The sequence below is a fragment of the Petaurus breviceps genome, unplaced genomic scaffold (genome assembly GCF_028583685.1).
Source record: "Petaurus breviceps papuanus isolate PSGF00001 unplaced genomic scaffold, PetGlider_PUasm1.0 171, whole genome shotgun sequence".
Taxonomy (NCBI): Eukaryota; Metazoa; Chordata; class Mammalia; order Diprotodontia; family Petauridae; genus Petaurus; species Petaurus breviceps.
In genome coordinates, this window is record NW_027185754.1 from 20,138,745 (window position 1) to 20,161,993 (window position 23,249).

A 23,249-nucleotide genomic window follows, 5' to 3' on the forward strand; every position below is an offset into this window, starting at 1 on the left:
GAGAGAGAGAGAGAGAGAGAGAGAGAGAGAGCTGTAATAATCATATGCAGGCTGCATTAGGCATAACACAGATTGGATCTATAACACTCTGTTACAAACAATCACAGATCCTGTCCGTCTTGGAAGATGTCACAGTGTCTACCTCCTACATTCTGATTTTTAAGAAACCATCTAGAAGGGTTCTTACAGACTTTATAATGGAAAAATATGTCAGAGCTCCCTTACAGATAATTCTGTCTAGGTCTGGAGATAGCAAACAGATTTGAATCAAACGGCAAGTAACGGCATACTTCAGTAAGCTATCAGCACAGCAGTGCTGCCTTTTTTCCCCTTTGAAAAATGAAAGAATTAAATTCAAAACAAACAACTTCAATTTAACACCAAACTACAGGATAACCAATCTTAAAAATGTCAAATTGTAATGGATCTTAATACCCATATAAAACACAAAAAAACAGTGCCATTGTTCCCGGGTAATGCATAGCAACCTTACAGAATTTCAGTGAAGGAGAAAGAAGGAAAAACACCTTATTACTTCTAACTCCTGCGAGCCATTTTGGTCTCCAAAGGTTTTAGACAGCCCGAGGCCATGTGTCTGCAGTGTTTCGGGAAATGACTTGCCTTTGCACGAACGCTGCTATGTTCTGCAGCGCTGCTGCCCCCCAGCAGCCCCGCTCAATTTCTGGTTAACTCTTCCTTACCAGCATCGGGCTCCCTGTTCAGTGGCTCCTGGGGAGGAGCAGGCTTTCCAAAAGCTATTTTCAACCGTGGGCTGGCTTTGGAGTGCCAGCCCAAACACAGGGGGGAGCGGTGCTCATTGCCCTGGACCGTTTGTTACCCAGAAGAGCATGTTCATTTGGTTTCTTCCTAAAGAATACATTTCTAACAAAGCAACTGGCTCACTCTTGTCTTAGCTCTTTAAAGTTCCGTTTGGTTTCCAAGAGTCATCAATCCTTTTTCTTTCAAAACCAAGTTACAGAGCAAGGCAAGTCATTGGAAAGACCAAAATATTCAGCAGCTAGGGGAGGAGAAAGAGATCTCAGTTAAGACTCAAAGGTAGAGATGTCGGTCTATTTTGGACCCCACCCCCACCCCTACCCCCCACTCCCAACGACGTGCCCCTCCGTACCTCAAAGGCCAGGCAAGGCATATTCCATAGAGATGGAGTGACTTTGCCAGGGAGTGTCACAGGGCAGGACATTTCTCTGCTCATGTAGAAAAGCATGAACATTTCTTTCTATTGGCAATTTTCTAAAGCAACTTAGCCGCGAGGGTTTTATTTTTGTTTTTCATTTTCTGAGCAAATTCAAGGCTTAGCACTATAAGCTATTTTGTCTCACATCTGTTATAAAAAAAAAAGAAAAGAAAGGAAAAAACCCTGGCAAAATCCCAAGCCAAGGTCACTTACTGATATGTATGTGACATATCAGTATGTCACTGGATGAAGAAGGTAACTCAAATATTCTGTTCCCCTCCCAGGCTAAGCAAGCAGCCCTAATGAGGAAAAAAATCAATACAGTCCTTCTCAGGGAGGAAGAAAAGAGAAAACTGTTTAGCACTTAAGTGGTTAATGCAATTCCTAAGTGTTCGGCAATCATTGCAATTTAGTGCCATTTCGATTATTACACAATAAACAGACCATGTTGTCTGGAAGCAAATTTTTATGAGTATAGCTGAAGGGGCTGCAACTTATTTAGCTGCTGAAACTCTAAGGGAAAGAACATTTCTGAATGCTAACACTACAGAGCAAAAATATACAGGTACAGTAGAAAGGTTATTTTTAGGTCACTGCTATGGTAACTAACCACACTGACCTTTAAAATTAGTGTGTAGTTAACAAAGAAAAATAAAGTTCAATAAAGTGTTCTTTTAACAGGACCCTTTTAAGAACAATACCACTGAATTTTCTAGTGAAATATTTGGAAATTTTAAAAAGCATGTTAAGTTCAGGAAAGAACATCATGTTAACATGGGCTGGGAATATGCCAACTCTGGGGGAAATATGTAAACAATTTCAGCTACCTATAATATGCATCTTGGAAAAAAAAAAATGATCCCGGTTCACAGAAATCCACCATCACCACATTCATCGTGCAGGCATGCTCCCAACTGCACAGATAGCAAACCAGACAAGCTCTTGGTATAAATGTGAGGTTTGATGACATAATTGGAGGGGGGCAAAATGAGGGGCGATTTCTGCAATTCACGAAATCTTCATTGTGCATTGAGGCTGAGTGAGGCAACCAGATTTGAAAGAAAAGAAAAGCAATTTGGAGGAGGAGATAGGAAACTTGGTTTGGAACGGTGGGAGGAAAGAACATTGGACTTCGTAAAGCATTCAGAAGAACAATAGAAATCGTTTTATTAATAAATATAGGTGGTTGCTCCATTAGGTCAGAGAAAGATACTCCATTTTGGTTGATCCCAGAGGGGATAAAGTTCAATAAAAGATTCTTTAAGGAGTAACACTTCAATAAACACTGATGCACTGGGTGCTGGTGGGGTATATAGCTTGACTCTGACAGAGCAAAGCAACCCCTAAGAGGGCATGTTTGCCCTTTTGCTACATCCACAAAGCTCCCATTTCTATAGCAGTTTACAAAGCACTCTCCTCAGAACGATCTGTGGGCTAGGTAGTATAAGTGTTATTTCCTGTTTTCAAGGGGAGGAAACTGAGACAGAGAATTGAAGGACTTGTCCAAGGTTGCACAGCCAGAATAGAGTTGATCTCAAAGTCAAAAACAAGTCTTCTAATTCTAAATCCAGAGTTCTTTCCACTACATTGTCTGAAATGATCTCCAATCTATTTTCTATACAATTTGCTTGTAGCTCTTTGCGTGTTGCCCCCTCCGCCCCCAATTTGATTGTGAACTCCTTGAGGGCAGGGGCTCCTTCTGCCTTTCTTTTTTATCCCCAGCACTGAGCACAGTGCCTGGCACACAGTAAGTGCTTAATAAATGCTTGCTATCTTGACTCTGGGAGTTTTCATTGGCAATCCCCCAGGATTGGAGTGTACTTCCTCCTTATTCTGCCTCCTGGCTTTCCTGGCTTCTTTCAAATCCCAGCTAAAATCTCACTCTCTGCAGGAAGCATTTCCTAATCCCCATTAATTCTGTGTCTTCTCTCTGTTGATTATTTCAAATTTATCTTTTATATTGCTTATTTGTACACAGTAGTTTGCACGTTTGTCTGCTCCTTTAGACTGAGCTCCTTGAGAGCAGGGACTGTCTCTCATCGTTCTTTATATCCCCCAGTGCTCAGCATATGTTTATTGACTGACTGACTGACCTACTTGACTTGACTTAAGTTTCTCCTTTGGGTTCCAGTCTATGGGAAGCATTGTAGAAGTTAACGATGAAAGACGCAAGGGGAAACTTTCCAGGCAGGGAAGTTTGTGTGAACTACTTTTGTACTGGAACCAGTGAGAAACAAAATTGCAGAAAAATGATATAGGAAAACACCACTTCTTGTCCCTCCTCAGGCACTCATACATAAGGTAACCTCCTCAAAGACAGGAAATATGATATGTGTGCACACAGGGCCAAACACAGCAGTGTTTACCCAGAGGGCAGAGCCTATGTGTGCCCCCAAGGAAGAAATCTAGCCACCTGTCCAGTTGTCAAGTTGTCTCCAACACAGCAAAGGAAACAAAAGGAGGGGCTTCCTTGAGGAGAACTAAAGAATTCACCAGCCCAGTCAAGCTGACTTTATGCACAGACAAGCCAAGAAGGTGCCTACAGGTGAGATTTAGAAGGTACCAGAAGGGAGACCCTCCAAAATAAAATTCCACCGGAGACAGATTTTAGAGAAGTAGCTTGAAGTCACAGATAAAATGCTGGCCTCTGTAAGGAAAGTCAGGGTTCAAATCCTACCTCACTTACTAACTCTGTGACTCCAGGCAAATCACTTAACTCCCTCATATCTCAGTTTCCTCATTTGTAAAGTGAAGGGGTTGGATTCAATGTCCTTTCTAGCCCTAAATCTAAATTGTATGATTGTTTTGTTTGAAGGAATTCCTCTCCAAACTTCACTTAAAATACAAATGGGGGGAGGGGGTGCGACTAGGTAGTGCAGTGAATAGAACACCAGTGCCCTGGAATCAGGAGAACCTGAGTTCAAATTCGACCTCAGACACTAAATACACACACACACACACACACACACACACAATTGCCATGTGACCTTGGGCAAGTCACTTAACCCCAATTGCCCTCCAAAAAAGCAAAAAATAAAAATACATCTGGAAATAAGAAAACTTTTAACTTGGTAAAAAAAATAAATTTTTTAATTCATGTTCTTCCCCAGCTGACAGGAAAGACAGTACAGGTGACAGATTAGGGCACCCAGTGGAAGACAACAATGAAAGACAGGAAGTGGATTTGGGATGTTCAAAATAAATTTATAGAGAATGGTCTTCAGAAAGCGGATGTTTTCATTGATCATGTGCTCTACTCCTCAAGTCAGAGGTAGAGGACTACAGCAGAGGTGTCAAATATGTGACCCCAGATTAAAATGTAATTGGGAAATATTTCACAAAATAAATAAAATCACAAGAAAACATAGAACATGTTTTCTAAGTCAATGTACAACAAAGAGGGATCTTGATATACAGTTTAGTGGGGACCCCCCAATTTCTATTTAAATTTTACTGCACTGGATTAGAGTAGCAGAATAAGGTATCATATAGATCTTCATACAAGGTCAATATATTGCCTTATTTTACTACTCTATACTTATTTTTTCTAAAGAAGGGTTTTATTAGGAGGTGGGTAGTCACTGGGCGGGAGGAAAAAATATGGCCAAATTCATAATTCTTCAGCCTTTTTCCCTTGCCACCTGCCTACTCACACCATGCTATGGCCCCAAAGGCCCATCCTGCCATCACAATACACTAAACTGCCCCTCTAGGACCTCTGCTTTTGCACTAGAGCCACAAGGCCTCAGCAAGACAATTTTCTCTTCTAAAAGGGTTTGGGTTCTCCTTCACTTTCATCTGGAAAGGGAAAAAAGTGTTTTAAGAGAGACCAGAATATGAAAAACTCTAGTAAATCTGTTGTCAACTCAGATGTGTAGGGAAATGTACATCATGCAATCTTCTCATGAAAGACCAGAGATAAGGCTGCATTTGTCTGACTTAGTCCAGTTTCCATAGTGCAACAGAAGCCAACTTCTCTTAGTTTTTAAGAGAGCCTAAGAAGTAAGTTGGGCACTTCTGAAGATGAGTAATTCTTTCAAGGCACCATTTAGCAAACTAAGGGTCTTGAAACAGTAAAAGTATCTCCTGAAGGTACCAATCTGTTACCCAATGAGACTGAGAGCCCAATGGGGGCAAGAAGCACATTTTATCTAAAGTATATTTCCCCCAGTGCTTAGTACAGTGTTCTGTATACATTAGGAGCTTAATGAATGCAAAATGAATGAAGGGGAGCAGTAGAATGAGAATAGTTGTTGTTTAGGAACATAATCAGTAATGATTAAATCAAATATTGACCAAGGATCTCAAAAGACAAAAGTTATTTTTTGTTCAAGATAATAACCACACACATATACACAGAGAACATTTTGAGTATATTAGTACATTTGAGAACTGTAAGACTACTTACATTTTCACTTACAGTGGAACAGGAAGTTCCACCCACCCAGTAATATATTTTTATGTACCACATGATTATTTCTACAACTCCATTACTACACAATTTCTACAGCTAGTCTTTGTTATGGTCCCCTCTATCCATCTATAAGGTAGATGGAGAAATTGGGATACCATCACTAACTAATTCAGGATCTCACTGACCAAAATCTAGGTTTGTTGAATTTTTGCTCCATCATACCTTACTCTGTCTTATCTATGATGATCTGTCTCCAATGAATCATAAAAAGCATGGGAGCTAGGTGCAAAGATCCCTGGACCTGGGATCAAGTCCAAGTTTGGACACTTACTGTGAGACACGGGTCAAGTCACTTAACATTTGTCTCCTTCAGTTTCCTCGACTGTAAAATGGGGATAATGCTTACCTCACAGGATTGTTATAAGAAGCAAATGAAGTAATATTTGTAAAATACTTAGCACCAAATTTGGCACACAGAAAGTAGGTGTTAGATAAATGCTTATTTCCTTTCCTTCTCATATCTTTCTTTGTAAAGAAAAATGCTTTATTAATAGATATTACCAGATAGATAAAGGAACTGACAAAATTTCCAGATGTAAATCAAGATTTTTAGAACCACTTCAGTTTAGACATCCTATATGTCAACATCATTTCAGGCAGCTAGATGGTACCGTGGGTAACACAGTGGGCTTGGAATCAGGAAGATTCACCTTCATGAGTTCAAATCTAGCCTCAGACTAGCTGTGTGAACCCAGGCAAGTCACTAAACCCTCTTTGCCTCAGTTTCCTCATCTGCAAAATGAACTAGACAAAAGTTATTTTTTGTTCAAGATAATAATCACACACATATACACAGAAAACATTTTGAGTATATTAGTACATTTGAGAACTGTAAGACTACTTACAGTGGAACAGGAAGTTCCACCCACCCACCAAAGAAATGGCAATATAGTGTCTGATGAGAAAACCCCAAAATGGGGCCACAAAGAGTCAGATATGACTGAAACAACAAAACAACAAATGATACTAACATGAGACATAGAGATACGGAGAGAGTGAATGGTCCTAGCACACCCATGCATCACATTACCGATGTCTCTTCCTCCTCAATCCTAAACTCCAAGGCAAATAATAAAGTCAACTTTGGGTGAACACACCTAGCCTACTCTCTACACAAAGCCTATGACCTAATTTGATCTCAGTAACCAAGGTTTAGTGCATTTTTTCTGGTATCTTTAAGCCAATTCCATAAACGGCTACTGGCCATCAATGTAGTTTTTTTTTTATAACATTAAAGAACTGAGGAAATTTGTCACATATATGGAAACATGAGTCAGGAACAAATCAAATAATATATCAGGTAAACAAACTGGAATAATTTCAAATAAAAAGACTGAAACTTCCAGTTTATGAAATTAATAATACAAGAATAATTCAAATAAACCAATATATGAAAAATTCAGATTACGTAGTAAACATTTACTTTGAAAAATAATATGTCATAAAATCCCTTTAGAAGTCAAAATCCTCTTTGGTGCATTGAAAATATAATTTGATTTGCCCATTCAACCTACCTTCTTTTCCATATACATCAAATGTATGTATTTTCAAGAGTATGACTACTGCACAGTGTGAGGCACACCTGTACCCAGGAGTTAATTTGCTATGGCACAATATTTTCCAAGTGATATTCCAAAGTGAAATGGGCCAAAGTGATTTGGACTTCAATATTTGTATTGAAATTTGGATTTCAATATTTATGACATGTTATCCTGAATTAACAAACATAAAGTACCCTCCAAATAACATCACAAATGGGTAAAAAACAACAACCTTGATTTGAAGTGGAGAAAGGAATCTACCTTTTGCAAATCTCAATTCCAAGCACTTGAACTTCCAGCCCTAAAACATTCATTCCAGACAGCAAAAAGGCAATGCCTTTTGGGAACAGAGAAGTAATGACTGCTTCCAAACAGTAAACAGTCTGCATATTTCTGTAGATGGTATGAAAGAAAGCCTTAAGTTCAAACTGTCCTTATCCACAGAGTCCTAACGAATATCTTTCTCCACCAAGAACATTCCAATTCAGTGATACTCTTTTTCTGTTTTCATCCATTAAAAGAGTGTTCAAATAATTCTGATAAAGTAACATGGCAGGCAACCCCCCCCCAAAAAAAAACTAAATAAAAAAGGAAGAATGTCAAATGAACAAACTTTTAAACTCTGTAGCTTTTATTATTAGATGCTATTCCTAACTTGTTAAAATTGATCAAATAGAAAGCTGTGAATAGAGAAAAAATTAAGCCAACTAGAAAAGTGTGACTTGGATTTAATATTTTATAATTGCCAAGGGACATACTGAGATCAATGAATTTTTGCCTGAGATGAACGTCAGAAAGAGATGTACTTCAGTCTTTTAGGGAACATTGGTCTATTTAATTCTTGTGTCTGATGCATGTGAAATATGCCTGTCTTGGCCTTCGTTCTTGGCCAGGGGCACTGCTGGAGGCAGACATTACCACTTTTAATAGGCCGCCATCTGAGGAATGGCGAGGGATCCAATAACCCATCCCCTCTAATGGAGCTGCCTGTTTATTCACTTACACCTTTTTTGTGCGGCTAATTTCAGTTTTGCATGCTGAGTTGTTTCACTTTGAATTAAATGAATAGAAACAAAGGAAAGAAGCCTGTGCAGCTAATAAACCATGATTATTTTCGAAGTTCCTCTCAACAGGATTCTCCATATACAAGGTATATCATTTGAGAATAGATTCACTGCTGTGTTTTTCCACTTGTTGACGAAATTAATATGGGCTATACATTTCCAAATTTAGGGTGGATAAAGTAGGTTATTAAAATCCTTTATTTGTAATGTGTTGTTGTTTGCAGTAGAACTAACTACCCAGCCTTGAATCAGTAACAGATATCTTCAAATTTCTTAATAGAATATGGTATATTCATTTATACCTTGACTAAAACATGATTGCTAGTCTGGGAGTGGCCAGTAAATCCAGTTAGCTAGGTTACTTGCCCTGTGCTAAGGGATCACGCACACAGAGGCATGATTTCTGTGCAGCTGCAGGCATAGGGCATGTGGAGATTGCCCCTCCACCACTATCCCCATGCACAAATACATCCTTCTTTTGAAAAGTCACCAGCAAACAGAAATCACAACATTTGAGTCTCCTTCATGATAAGCAACAGTCATCCAGGGTTAAAACAAGCACCACCCTCAGCAAGGCTGATGATGGGGCAGGGGAAGCTCTCTAGGAGAATGCCTGCCAAGAGGAGGAAGAGAGACAAGGGTTCTCAGTAGAAGAAGCTAAAAGCAAAACAATTCCAGCCTCACCTGGCTTTCTAAACAAGGACTGTTTCCACCTGCAGGTGGGAGGGAAGCACCTGTGCAGAGCAAATCACAAGGCTGAGAGCATCTTCTCTTCAGGTAAAGGGAGTGACGATCCCCTGGGAGACAAGTCTGAACTCCACAGGCTGGGCAGGGCTGGGCTGGGTAAGGGCAGTTTGGGAGAATCTCCCCACCTCCACTGGATTTCTTGGAAGCCAAGTTGGACCAAAGCCTCTGAAGCAGCTCTTGGACAGCAACATCAGACCAGCTCATCCCCTGGGGAGCTAAAGGACTCTGAGAGGAAGGGCCTGGACCAGGCCTCCCTGACTATCATTCCTAATTTTGCTCATCTTACTTAGGAATGCTGTGGTTGCTTCCCAAACCTCTCTTGGGCAGCCTAAAGGGAAGACAAGTCATGGTGGCCATGTTTAAACTGTGTCCACTGTAAGCCTTTTATCACCTATCCCAACATATACCAGGTCATTAGAAACCATATAGGAAAGATTCTCTCTCTTCACTAAATGAAAATTTTGTGACTTGGCCATGTTAGTGTTCATTTAAGAAGTGAGTAGCCTTCTCCTCAGAGTTCACCCCTGAAGCTAATAGCCCTGAACCTGCATTGTACTGAATCATTCTCATAGAAAAAACAAAGCCTCCATCTCTATCATGTAAACCCCCAAATGCTGATCTGATCTTCAAGTCTATCAATATCCCATTTCTCATCATGGGACCTATCGGTGAAGAAGAACCTTAGAGGCCATTTAGTCTAATCCCCTCATTTCTACCCACCAGGCACCTGAGGACCAGAGATGTGAAATAATTCTTCCAAGGTCACAAGGGCAGCTAGTAGGAAAGCCAAGATTCAGATCCAGTCCTCTTAACACTATATCATGATTTGATAAATATAGCATGAGAATAACAGCATTTTTACATCTTGCCTTAATGTTTACAAAGTGCTTCCCCCACAACAACCCAGTGGGTTAGCAGTACAAGTATTCCCGTTTTACAGAGGAGAAAACTGAGCTTCAGAGAGGTTAACTGATTTACCTAAAGTCACACAGTTAATTAGCATCAGAGCCAAAAGATAAACCAATTGTTCCTAACTCCAAATCCAGTGTTTTCTCTGCTCTAGCTTATGAAAATATTTTTCAGCAATAACCTATTAATTCAAGAATAAACACCTTAAATTTCCATCTGTATTTATTATAAATTAATGGTTCTGTTTTTTCATTCCTGCAAATTCAAACAGAAGGAAAGGAGTCATGTTCCCCTCACAGTACCCCTTACCCCTTGCCATTCTCCCCAACAGTATTTCTAGCCCTGTCATTCTTACTTCACAGTGTTCTGAACCCTGCCCTTTCCACAAGCCCCACAAATTATCCAAGGCATATATAATTGTTGCTAAGGGATCTGGTAAAGAACCATTTTGTTTTTTAATTGGTGGGGGAGTTACAAATCTTACCTTCCTTTTCAATGCTATCCATATCTTGGTATTTTAATACAGCATCTAATAGGGTGTCTTATCACCTGAGTTACAATAAAATAATTTATGAGACTACAATACATGCCTACAGTATTACCCTAAGTGCATCTGCAAAATACAAGATGCTATACAACTCCAGAATAATTATTATTTTTCCAAATAATGTTTGTAGACCTGGATCCTAACTCCCAGACACAGTATGCAAAGAAAAATGGGAACAACAGACTGAAGTTGGGATTGATTTACTTCATTAGCTGGGATTACAAGTTTAACTTACAAACCAGAGGTCAAAATTTCTCATTAACAAGGGGGCCATGAATTGCTGCAGGCCTTGGTTCAAGAGGAGACCACTCTTATTACTAACTACACATTTCAATCTGTCTTTGATGTTCTCCTTCTACCCTCCTCCCTTTTATTTTTTGGCAGAGGAGTTGATTTTAATTGTAGCTATACAACACAGCTCCGTTTGCCCGAGAGCCAGCCTCCACATCTGCAGCAAGAGCGGTGCTGGGGATATTGGGTGCAGTCCATAGCTCAGGGCAAATTTTAATGGCTCCCCTTTTCATACAAGGCTCAGATTGTTTTCCACGTGATTCCTGTTAATTTAGCTGCAGGAAAGGGCATCGGTTTTCCTTCTGAGTTTCTGATCCATGCTCCTAAAATAGGTGAAATGTATTAGAAGAGAGATGATAACTAAAGGAAGACAGTATTCTAACTTCTTCAACAACACAGCCAAACACTGGCACATTTTCTGAACACTAAGCAGAAAAATAAGATTTGACACAGTCTATTATTATCATTATATATTTTTAAATGCTCTCTGTTCATCACATTTTCATTTCCCAAATATCAAAGGGTCAGTCACATTTGTGCTCAGTGTTCTTTTTCTGATTCTGCCATGGGTTAAAAGGAAATACCCAGGGTTTGGAGTTTGTTTTTCTTTTATAAAGGATGAGACATTTGCATCCTATGGAAATCATTGAATTCAACAAAACTGAATTGTTCCCCAAATAAGAATTCTGGGAAATAAAGCAGCAGATGGTAGTGCATGCCACAAAATAATAACGTGTTACACATATACTTTCCAATTCTGAAGACTAAAAAATAAAATCAAACTCACCCCAATGTTAGCCTGTAGCAGCAGTTTGACCAGTTCTTATGGACCCAAAGCTTCTAAAGGGGATGGCATGATTGGAAGTGATAAAAATATTTCTTTATTTAGAAGAAAAACAGTTTACACAAGAGGCAAACCACAGTTTCTCTCTATTCTGGTAAAAATGGTCACCTTCAAACAACATAAATGCTGAAGAATCTTCATTTTAGACTTATTTACTAGGAGCTTTGATGTCAGGAATTTACCCTAAGTTGGGACTGAAGTTGTTTGCGTTTTAATACCATCTGGACAGACAGGGGGGAAAACTTCAACAAGGAGGTGATAAACCCTTTTGAAATGCTAGAAACACTCATTAGAAAGAGACCCCTAAGACCTTCCCCCATTTCACAAGGTATGAAACTCACTTTCAAGAATGAAGCTTTTTTTCATATTGGGGTCTATGCACACACTCATGCTGTGACTGCAGGAAGGCAGTACAATCTCTTGGATTCATTCACATCTTAGGTGAGACAGCTTTGCACAGAATCCAGTCATACTGTTACCAAAAGGAAAACTAACATTTCAAAACAAGCAAGACAAATTGAGGCTGGTCACAAACCAGAGTCATTATTCCAAGGACTGCAAGAATCCTAGTTGGTACAAGCTGATCTTGCCAGCTTCATATTTTCCCCTCTCAAAAGCCCACGTTGGGCTTCCAATCGCTGGCAGTGATTTCGTGTCTTTGTTTGCTCATAGTAATAATTACCATTAATTTTTCATTTCCCTGGGTTTTCCAACTGCCTTTAATAAAAACACTGATTAAAATCCAAGGGAGCTGCTTTGTACCCTCACCTCTCTGAATATCCACTTTGTTCTGGAGGTGAAGGCCACCCCCTTCTCCCTGAAAGGCGGCCATTTGAGAAGAGCTGGTAGCTCATCTGCCCACTGGCACTATGCAAAGCCTTTGTTGGCTTCTGGGGGCCAGACTGAGCTGGAGAGAAAGGGCCCCGCTTCTGGGTGGGTGATCAGTTTCCTGCCTCTTGGCAGCAGAGGTCAAGCCCCTGGCCAGGCCTCTGCTGTCACCTTTACAGAATCTGCTGGAACCTCCAATGCATCTCTTCCACACGGGGGGCAAGGGGCCTCCTTTCAGTTTCAACAGGGGGTTATCTTAACAACGAGACATCTTAGAAAGGTCATTATTGCAGTCTAATTTCAAACTGGCACCAAAATGAAGGGTTGTCTTTGTGTGGGATTAATTTAAAAACCTCAGGATTTGATGTCAGTGGGAAATAACCAGCGTGGGACTCATAATGCTGCCTTCTCCTGCTTCTGGCCAGTGCCTGGGGCTCATTTCTTAGGAGATGAAAACTCTGACAAGCCCTTCAGTTAAGCTGAAAGCAGGCAGCGGTCCAGTAACACCCACAAGCCTCCGAGGCATCCTGTGACCCCCTTAGAAAAGTCACATTCACTTTGCTCTTGAGAAAGGAAAAATAATCCTGGAGGCATTTTGTTTTAAACCATGTGAAATAAGGAAATGTGAGGATGTGAAAATGAAGTGAAAAAAAGTTAGAATTCATTTCCTCCCTTTTCAATGGGTTTAGAAGCCAAACGGGTTCATTTTGAAAGAGTGTGTAAAAATCTGATACATCCACCAGTAGGCAAAGACTACAAAATGCTTAAGGTAAAATATGTAAATATGTAAAATAATCTCCTGAAAACCATCTCCTTTTGTGCTTGAAAGCATTTTTTAAAAGCATCTTTATTTCTCTGCTGCATTAATATACTGTTGGACAGAAAAGTTAGTTCTTGGCCAAACAAAACAACAGAAAAACAAGGTGCTGACAAAAAAGGATGATTCTGAAATGAAGCCCACAGATGAAGGGAAGGACAAAAAAAAAAAAAAAGAGCCACAACTGGTACTTCATTGGTATAGCTCTTTTAGTAATAATTTAAAGAATGTTATTAATATAACATAAATTACAGTCTCCACATTTCCCAAAGAACTGTTTGTTTAAACAGCATGGACTTGAAACAAAACTCATCTGTCAAGTCTCTGCTCTCATTTCATTTGGAAACACAGCCTCCCTTCTTTCTTTCTACACTCCTTTCACCTCAGCCTGTCTTTTCATCTCATAGTAAAGCAGATCTAACCTAATTTCCTCTCTAATATGACAGGGGTCTGCACAGCTGCACATTCAGACACAGAATAATAGGTAGCTGGGAATTGCTCATCTGATCCCCAAATATTCTCAAATTAATTTTAAAAACCCATAGGAAGATAGAAAGACCAATGCACAGCTATGCCATTAATACTCATTTGGACTCATCTTTACCTCAGTAGAAAGTGACCCATATGGGGACCCCCTTCATGCAATTTCCACTTTCAGAAACCGGTCCAATCTGATCCTTTTGACAAGTGGTACTATCTTTCTGTTACCAACACTTCTCAATTCATTTCATTAAAGGTCTACTAGGTTGCCAGATACTATGCTAGGTATAGAGTATATTAAGACAAAGTAAAAAAACTAAACAGTCCCTGACCTCAAAGAGTTTATCTTCTACTGAGAGAGAACAACATGCACAAAAAATTATATGTATATATATATATATGATAGATAAATATAGAGAAAACAAAATATATATTATAATTATTTATATATTTGTTTTTATTATAAGATATTATATAAGATAACATATACAATATATCACAGCCTTTGTTTTCTGTCTTTCTTGAATGAGAAACAATTACCAAAAATATGATCTGATGTATGGCCAACATTATTACAAACTAGTGTTAACAAAAACAGGACCACGTATGCCTGGCAGGACTCCATCCCAGAGCCAATGAGAACAAGGCTTTGTATAGACAGAATGATTCTCTCATGGAGCCAATTAAAACAGGACTATGAATGCCCATACTAACACTAGGCCAGAGCCAAAAGACAGGGGAACATGGTGTACTTTAAGGAACATTGAATTTGGGGAAGAAGAGTATGAGTGTGACCTTAGACAAGTCATTTTTGTGGGCCTTAGTTTCCTTATTTGAAAAAAGAAGAGATTGGACTAGATGATCTTTAACATTGCTTTCAGGTCCAAATCTAATATTCAAATTTAGGATCCTATGAGATTATAAATAGACCATAAATTCCCAGACTGATTGTAGCCCAGAGCCAATGAGAACATGACTGTGTAAGGCTATATTAACTCCAGCTGGGAGGCCAACATGAATAGGACTGGATTGCAATAAATGGGTATGTAAAATTTATTTGAGCTTTTGACTTTCTTGCTAGATTAGGGCACAGAATGCTGTCAGTCCTCTGGGGAAAAGACATTGCATTAAAAAAGGGACTTTTATTTATTACATTTAAAATCTTGAGAATTTTTTTGGTTTTTCAACCTCTGAGTACTTTTTGAAATATCAAATATAGTATATTATAGAAGGTTTTATCAAAACACCTTTCAAACCCTATTGTCTATTTTAACTCCCATTTAAAAAATTTTTTTTTCTTTAGCATGGATGTCATCACTAGTTAATTTTTAAAAGTTTCTATTTCCTCCAAAGGAGTAGCACAAAAAGGACTCTGCCAAGGCTTCACAACCATATCCACTGCCTCTTTCTCCAGAAATAGGCTAGAACGCAGGGACCCATGAAAATCTGATCTAATTTGGGAAAGTGGGCAGGACTGAGAATGACCTATACATTTCCAGAGCATCCAGTAAGTCATTGAAGATGCGAAGAAAAGAGATAGAGAATAGGGTATGGAAGGAAATTCATTGTCAAACCCAGTGTCAGTCCCAGTGCACAAGAGAAAAAGCAGCAACCAAAGATATCCTAGGTAGAGAAACTTGGTGACCTTTCACCTAGTATAACAAGACCCTAAAGGGATTCCTCATTAGGTCAACTGTTTTACATTAGTTAAAGCTCCTTAGGAAATGGTAATAGACTATGTTAACATCTATTCTTTTATCCATTTCCTATTTTTTCCATGCTAACAGCTTGTTTAAATAGGTCAGATCCCTTAATTGCAGACTTTGTCATCTTATTTTTATTCTTTCTTTTAATTTGATATTAATTTTGTCTATTGCTCTAACAATAATAATAGATAGTATTTATATAGTGCTTTATAAAGTGCTTTACAAATATTATCAAATTTTATCCTTACAATAACCCTGAGGCAAACCAAGTTAAGTGACTTACCCAGGGTCACACAGCTAGTAAGGTGCTCATTTTACAGATGAGGATCCTGAGGCAGAGAGAAGTTAGCACCACCCAGAACCTAACAAGAGAGCTGTACATAAAAAAGTTAATACAGAAATAACTCATGTCAGTATCCAATTAGTCTAATAAAATACAATCAATTTAATTTTTGTGATCCTATTTGGTCCAGTACTTCCTTTATTCTTTTCTCAAATAAAATATTAATAATATATGGGTATGATGCTTCTGCAATAATCTACAAGCTTTTGGTCTTTCTTATTTCTCACTCTTGAACCATATATGTTTGTATATATGCATGTATATTTAAACCTTTCTCCCTCTGCCCACCTTTGCATTAAAGTCATTGAATGATGAAGTACATGTTAATTTGATGTGTGGTTCTTATCATGTTCTTCATAGAATTCTTCTTGATTATTAGCTGTTGAAAAAACAATTACAATTATTTTCATAGTGTTTTGTTTTTTGTTTTTTTGGGGGGGGTAAATACTTATTATAAGCACTGGAATATGAGATAACCAAATGTCCCATGAAGTTATGTTTCTTGTTGCCTTTGCATGAATGATAAAACTAACTTTCTTATTGCCTGGAAAACCCGTAAACTATCCTTCCATTTGCCTCCAACTTCCTTTTGTCTTTTGTTTTCATTTATGTTAAAAATGTTAAAAACAGCTTTCCTCCAATAGAATGTTTGTTCGTTGGTCACTGGAACCAGGATTAGAGGGAGGCTGATACTTATGGATGCTCTAAAAGCTGTGGTTTTAGTGTCTTCCTCCTCCTTTTCTGTCCTTCTGACTATTTTACTTCAGCAGTGATCCACACAGGTAGGTGGCACAAGCCTGAGGACCATTGTCATGTATCTTTCTTTGCTTCACAGCTGGCTGAGACTGAAGGATTTATCACCAAGTGGTCAGTCTACAGGTGACCAGCCTCCTCTGCATCTGTTGTTCACTTGCTTCAAACTCTTTGTGACCCCATTTGGAGTTTTATTGGCAAAGATGTTGGAGCATTTGCCATTTCCTTCTCCAGCTCATTTTACAGATGAGAAAACTGAGGCAAACGAAGTTAAGTGATTTGCCCAGGGTCACACAGCCAGTAAGAGTCTGAGGCCAGATTTGAACTCAGAAAGATGAACCTTCTAGCTGCCTCTGAGTCTCTGCATACTTGACTATAATGGTCCTTAGAAAGCAAACACCATCAGTTTACTGGGACCAAAGTCAAATCTTTCCCAATAATGTAAAAATCTAACAGAATTTATAATCAGCTATAAAGTTCTCAGCCTTTGAGAACCTGGAAGCATCTCAATACCTTGATAAGGCATTAGAGGATTTTTTTTGGAATAGAAATTTGTTTGCTTGATGTTTAATGTTTTTGTTCTGATATTCATAAGTGATAGTGGTCCATAGTTTTCTTTAACCTTATCTTTGCTAGGTTTGGGAATCACAGCCATATTTAGTTTATTGAAAGAATGAAATTAGTTTTAAAAGGATTAGGTAGAATATTTTTATATTTCCATTTTAAAATAGGGGTTCTTTAAATGTTTGATAAAACTTAATCAAGAAACCATTAGATTCTGGTGTCTTTTCTACAGCATGTAGTAGGGTATAGAATATAGAGTGCTGACCTTGAGTCAGGAAGACTCACGTTCAGATAACCTTTCCTACACTTATGACTGTGTAACCTTGTACATTTCACTTAGTTTCACTGACCTTTTATTTCTCTATCTGTAAAATGAGGATAATAACTTCCATAGTAGCTACTCCATGGGGTTGTTGCAAAGCTCAAATGAAAAAATTCACAAATCCTTTACAAACCATAAATTGCTACATAAATATGAGTTATTACTATTTAAATCCTTTAAGAGGATAAGGAAGATGCTGGAGCAAAGAATGAGACAGTAGGCAGGCATTCCTGTCCTCAGGGAAGTCCCTAGGGCCATGGCTGTGGTCTCATATGGTTAAATGTCTGGTCTGCCTCACATCCATCGATGGAGAAGAGGGGTCGTTTCTCTGGATGCCACTTCCCCCAGATAATCCTACATGTTGGTGAGAGTCAGCATGGCATAGAGGATAAAGAATTGACCTCAGAGTGAGGAAGACTGGGACAGGTTCAAGTACTGACTATCATACAACGGCTTCAAGACCCTGGGCAGCTCATTTCACATCTCAGTTTCTCAAAGCAACTCAATAACTATAAGTTCTAGATCATATGCCAGTTTGTATCAGTGGAGAGGTTTTCCTTGCCAGGAGTTTTCTTCATTAACGAAACTGTAAGTCTGGCCAAAAAAGGGGTGAGGGGCAGAAAGAGGAATATTGGATATTGGTTTGCCACAAACTATTTGGGAAAAGATCAGCTCCCTGCTGGGACAACTCCTTTCCTAATCTCTATCTCTTCTTTAATACCAAAGCTTTTTTCCTGGGCTCATAAAGAAGAAAAAAGAGAAGAGGTGCTGTCTCCTAAATTGTCTAGCCAGGATAACCTCTGAAGGTCTAAGCACTGGCTAATTTCACCTCTCCTGCACACACATCTGTAGTCCCATATGCATCTAACCCCAAGGGCCTGCAGCAAGACAGAAACCCCCAGCCAAAGATGGCCAAACATACTTCTAGCCAAATTTTAATAAATGGAATCCATTGAACATGTTGAAAAATTTTTAATGAAAAATATAATCATGACCCTATTTCCACTTTTGAATTCTAGCCTTTTCAGATAAGTTCTCTCTTGAGGTGACAAACTGGCAGTACCTGAATTCATTACTGCCTGATTAATTATGCTGCTTTTATACAAAGGAAAGAGAGACTTCAATCAGATGCAATAACCTTCTATGGTACCTGTGCAGTAGTACACCAGCCCATCAATACAAAGAGTCCTCTGCTTTCCATCTGAGGAGGTCGCTGGCAGGGATGGAAGGACAGGCGATTTTTCTATTACCTGTAGCATGGGAGAACAGCACTGATTAGACAAGGGAGGAGGAATCGAGCAGCCCAGACTTTGCAGTTATTTTCTGCTAAAATGGGGCCCCGAAGCCTTGGAAAGTCTCCTGACCCACTCACCCTGTTCTCTGCATGAGTCTAGCTGGATCCCAGAATGATCAGCCAGACAGCTCTGCTGAGCTAAAGGCGGTAAGCCCAAAGGAAGATGTGTTCTAAAGACAACCCCGAATCTCTCTGCTTCTGGGGGGACCCTATTCACAGATGGCTGTACCCCCTAATTAGTTTCTCATTTGAAAACGACTCATTATCCAATCAGTGCAGTAACAAGAACCTACCATGCAAGGATCTCAGAGCACATAGCTGCTAATACAGCTTGATGTCTCAAAGACTCCAGAGAACCTTCTCTTTTTCATAGAGGACAATAAAGTACAGAATATATTTAGCATGTACAGCATAGCCAGTCAGAGACTAAGCTTGGACTCAATTTCCAGCTTAAAGACTTTCCATTTTCTGTCCTCCATTTACCCCTCCCCCCACTTCCCTTGGAGGCATTACTACTTTCCCTCTGAGATTATCCTCCATTTACACTGTAAATATCTTGCCTGTATGGAGTAATTTGCATGTCTAACCCATTAGAATGTGAGTTCCTTGAGGGTAAGGACTCTATTTTTGCTTTTATTCATATCCCCAGCATTTAGCCCTGTGCCTGGTACAAAGCACTTAATAAATACTTATTGATTGACTGAAATTGGAGTTTGTTTTGCTTATGGTGAAACCCTCTTTGAATCTATCCCCAGCACTTAACTAGAAGCCAGTTGGTATGGAGACATCCTCCTCCTTGGCAGAGATAAATGTCCTGCCCTGAGTGAGGGGCAGATCCAGAGATGGGGAGAGTTCCAGCCTTTGTCATTACTTTTCAAACTTTGAGTCCCTCTGGGTGCTTCTGGATTAAAGTTCTGAGGAGGAATAAGAAGGAGGCCAACCCCACTGCTGAAGGAAAAGCTGACTGTCTCCATCATGTCCTTATCCCTAGCTTGCTACAGTAGAGACTGGCAGGAGCTTCCCCTTGGGTGAGATCTAGAACAATCTCTCGGTTGAGCTGAATTTTCTGGCTCTCAACAGGAGAGCTCTTTCACCCTGTACTGTCTGGTATATAGTCACCTATATGTACCTTCTCTGATTTCTGTTTGCTACAATTTTGATAAATGGGCTTCTTGGCTATTTACTATGTGTGCTCATTGTGGAGCTTGTATTTGGTGGGAAAGGGGTCAAGCTTTAGATATAGAAGTTGGGATCCTCCTTTCCCCCCAATAACGACACAGTGATCAGAAGTTATACTGAACTCAATCGTAACCCCTAGGCTAATAATACTTAAGAGAGCAGACAAATACAATTCTGGCTCCATACCGCCTCCCTCTGACAAGAGCAGAGGGGCCTCTGCCCCCAGCTTCCTGCTTTACCTCCTGATGGGAAGCAAAGTCTCCCTTAGAGAAGGATGGGAAGAGAAGAGACTATTGATATCCTCACCATCACCACCAAAATGACACTTTGATGCTGCAGGGGTGGGGTGGGGGAATAGCCATTGCCACACATGTGCCTTACTTCACAAAGGGCCCTTCCTTACATTATACTTACAACATCTGAGAGTTCATAACAGAAAAGGAATCCTCTCCTAAAGAGACTTGTGGGTGCATTTCCATGCCAAGGAAGTATGATGTGTCTTCTGAAGTACCTCACCAACCTCTCTAAACAGAGGGAGGCACTAATTCAAGGCAGTCGGTGATGAAGTCAGAGGCCACCCCTGACTATTTGTGGCTATCTAATGCCACAGTAACTGAGGTCAAAGGCTACCCTATAATGTCACCAGATATGTGACCACTGAATTGTGGCAGTCCAGTGTCAAGGACAAAGGAAGTAACAGAGCACTTAGGGGGAAGGAGGCATACAGGTGTTGCAAAGTCAGAAACTAAAGGAAAGATGGGCATTTTCAGTGATCAGGGTCTTCTCACAGGGAATGAATTTGGGTATGTCTATATGTAGATATAGCTGCACTACCTGAAAAGCTGTGAGTCTGGATAGGAAATACACCAAGGCTTTGTGAATTTGTTTGGGTTGTCTGTTGTTTCAAACACAATTTATTTATTTATTTATTTTTAAGCAATCCGGGTTAAGTAACTTGCTCAAGGTTACACAGCCAGTTATTTCTGGGTGTGGTGCTGAGTGTCTGAGCCCGGGATTCGATCTCCAGGTAGTCCCAACACTGGAGCCGGTGCTCTTATTCGCTGAGCCACCTGGCCACCCCTAAGCAATTGGGGTTAAGTAACTTGCTCAAGGTTACACGGCCAGGTGTTTCTGGGTGGGTGCTAAGTGTCTGAGCCCGGGATTCGATCTCCAGGTCTTCTCAACACTGGAGCCGGTGCTCTTACTCGCTGTGCTACCTGGCCTCCCCTAAACACAATTTATTTAAAAAAAAAAATAAATTCACACCAGGGACTCAGTCAAAGGAGACAAGAAACAGTTCCAGCTTTCCTTTCTGGAACAATCAGGGTCATCCTTTAGAGATTCCAATTTTTATCTAGTTGGGGTGTAGGGAGATAACCCCTTGAAGGACTACAGGAAGTGTCATTGTGGTGGTGATGGTGAAGATATCTCTAGTCTCTTCTCTAGAAATTCCCTAGAATATTCCCAAAGTATCACAAATATTTACTAATTACTCTTTGGACCAGGTGTGATTCCCAACCTAGATCACACTGAGATCACAATGAGAGGGGAAAAAATGACAGTAATACCAAGCTATGGTGTGAACAACACCCCAATATGTCCATTAGTTCCTCATTATTTCGATTACATTCCCCTTTCTTCTCCCAGTGAAAGTTTTTCAACTCTAGAAACCCTAGGGATGCTGAAAAAGCAAAGTAAGGTATCATCTCTGGGGACCTGGCAGCTGAGACACAGAAAGGGGCATCTTAGAGGAAAGTACTCTGGAGAGTTGGTGATGGGTGTGCCCTTCTAAAAGCAATCAAGGCTCAGCCATGCTCGATCTAGAAGAGCTTTCAGAATATTTCTAGTCTGCAATGTTCCTGACTGTTGCTTAGGTGATGTGGGGCCTTGCTATTTGGGCTTTGGATAGGGTCATTTGTGACTTGCTGTGTGCTGAGCAGAACCAAGGCCATTCCCTCCAGCTCTGGAATGAAAGAAGAGGGCCAGCCTGATCCTGTGTTCTGTACTGGCAGCCATCCAGACAGCTAAAGGCCTGAGGGAAACCCTGCTTGACTTTCAGGGTCAAGATCTTAGAGGCTGGCTTCCTGTAGTCCTTCAAAGGGTTATCTCCCTATACTCCTGGATTAAAAGTAAGGAAAGTGTACACACTGAGGGGTCCTTGGACATTGGCCTCTATGCTCCTAAACTAACAGGCTAACATGAGCCCCTGAATCAGGAATCCTGAGTGTGAATCAAGGGTCTGGGGAGCTTACTACATACACATAACCACATTTTACAATCTATGTTCCTCCCTGTCTCGTAGAAAAGTACAAGTCTAACAATTGCCTATAAGCCTAGTATCAATTCAATGCTTGTGAAATTTTCTGAGCCTTTTCTGGATCAAAGCCCTTTCTATATACCAAAACTGGGGACATATTTTTATACTTCATTATTACTGTCTGCATTTTTTTTTTTTGATAAAGTACTAGTTTAGTGCTTTCTTTAGGGGGTGAAAGGAAGGCATGAAATCATCGTATAAATACACATTTTCAATCATTCTGCACTAAAACCTGGAAATGCCTGTCAGCAAAGTCCTGACAGACATGAGCAGGCAATGTTTGTGTTCCTCTGAAGGAAACTGGTCATGGAAAGACTGTCAATCATCTCTGTGTAGCCCGCCCATCTGCCCTCCCCTGGCCTCAGGCCAGCTCTGCCTGAAGCACTCCAAACCCATGGCCCATCTTCCAGATGGGGTATCAACAACAGCTGGGCCTCTGCTCACAGCTAGTGCCAGGGGGAGATAGGGATGAGCCAAAGATAGGGCTCTGAGTTATAGAAGCAAGGTGTGGTAAGAAGTTGGGCTCTCATTTATCATGGGAGAACAGGAAAGTTAAAGATAGACTTCAATGATGAGAGCTTTGAAAATGAAATCCATCCCTTTGAGTGATCCCAACAGCTGGACTACATATATATAGTACAGCACAATCCAAGGCTGCAAGGTGGGAGGAGTCGGGAAAGGTTTTAGAAAGCTTGTCATGGGTGCAGATCTGACACTAAAACCTTTTGGGCTCTAGAGATATATGTACTGACTGCTTTGGAAGCAATTAAAGGGAGTACATAGAGGTAAGTAAATTTCAAAGTATGGTAAAGACTATTACATAACTGATAAATAGTGCCAATGTGTTTATTTATTCATCTCACTGTATCAGTGTTCTTCGAACTTTGGGTAAAATTAATGAATTCCCAGGTGGGACACAGAGGTCTTCTCTGTTCTGGAGCTATCTCTCTGTCCAATAGCGAGGCCCTTAATCAAACTCAAAGGGGTCCAGACCAAGTCCTTCCAGCTCCTAAGGAAGGGGGGGGGGGGAAGAG

General features: G+C 40.1%; 1 protein-coding gene and 2 long non-coding RNA genes across 6 annotated transcripts in view; 2 read left to right on the top strand and 1 right to left on the bottom strand.

Annotated features, from left to right (window-relative positions):
- The window catches only part of LOC138157148 (uncharacterized), a 470,623-nt gene that overhangs the window by 427,242 nt on the left and 20,132 nt on the right, over positions 1 to 23,249 (top strand). The gene's annotated exons all lie outside the window — the stretch shown is intronic.
- LOC138157142 (uncharacterized) overlaps positions 10,662 to 23,249 on the bottom strand; it is a 56,993-nt gene continuing 44,405 nt past the window's right edge. For all 3 annotated transcript variants that reach the window (XR_011167313.1, XM_069082643.1, XM_069082644.1), the window contains 3 exons: positions 18,576 to 18,675; positions 15,727 to 15,817; positions 10,662 to 11,091 (listed from right to left, as the gene is read on the bottom strand). The gene's annotated coding sequence lies outside the window, so the exon portion shown is untranslated. The remainder of the gene's footprint in view (positions 11,092 to 15,726; positions 15,818 to 18,575; positions 18,676 to 23,249) is intronic.
- Positions 22,707 to 23,249, top strand: part of LOC138157147 (uncharacterized) — an 8,653-nt gene continuing 8,110 nt past the window's right edge. Inside the window, exon 1 of the long non-coding RNA XR_011167314.1 lies at positions 22,707 to 23,000. This is a non-coding gene — a long non-coding RNA (uncharacterized lncRNA). The remainder of the gene's footprint in view (positions 23,001 to 23,249) is intronic.